This window comes from Coenobita brevimanus, chromosome 77 (genome assembly GCF_032717465.1).
Source record: "Coenobita brevimanus isolate Jiangsu-jjx chromosome 77, ASM3271746v2, whole genome shotgun sequence".
In the NCBI taxonomy this organism is placed as follows: domain Eukaryota; kingdom Metazoa; phylum Arthropoda; class Malacostraca; order Decapoda; family Coenobitidae; genus Coenobita; species Coenobita brevimanus.
In genome coordinates, this window is record NC_137030.1 from 7,285,545 (window position 1) to 7,286,182 (window position 638).

The following is a 638-nucleotide window of genomic DNA, read 5'->3' on the forward strand; positions in this document are numbered from 1 at the left end:
GTGTGTGTGTGTGTGTGTGTGTGTGTGTGTGTCTGTCTGTCTGTCTGTCTGTCTGTCTGTCTGTCTGTCTGTCTTCCTTTTGTATGCACTAAGAACACAAATGCAGAAACTCTCTAATAGTCACCCCTTCCAAAGAACCAAATAAAGAAAAATGGCGTGAGTCTAGATTCAATCATTTCAAGAAGGAGAGGCAGACTGAGGAAGAGAGAGGAATAGTTAAAGGATTCAGGAGGAAAAAGGAGGTCATAGTCAAAGGGAAATGTAGACTGAGGAAGATAGAGGAAGGATTAAAAGACTGAGGGAGAAAAAGAGGGTCGTAGGCAGAGGGAAAGACTGACTGAGGGGGATAGAATAGTTGACTAGGTGAGTAAATAAAGGACTGAGAATATTGGTTAACTTTTTTTAAACTTGGGCAGAAAAGGGTGAGAGTGTGTGGTTAGACGGGTGCTGCGTGGCCGCCTTAAAGGGACACGGAGAGGCGGGGTTCATGTAAAAGTGAGAGAGAGAGAGAGAGAAGAAAGAGAAAGAATTATCACTATCACATTGTATATGGTTCCTACTTACATGTCTACTTACCTTCCTACCTATTCACCTATCTACCGCCTACTTACCTTCCTACCTATTCACTTACCTACCGC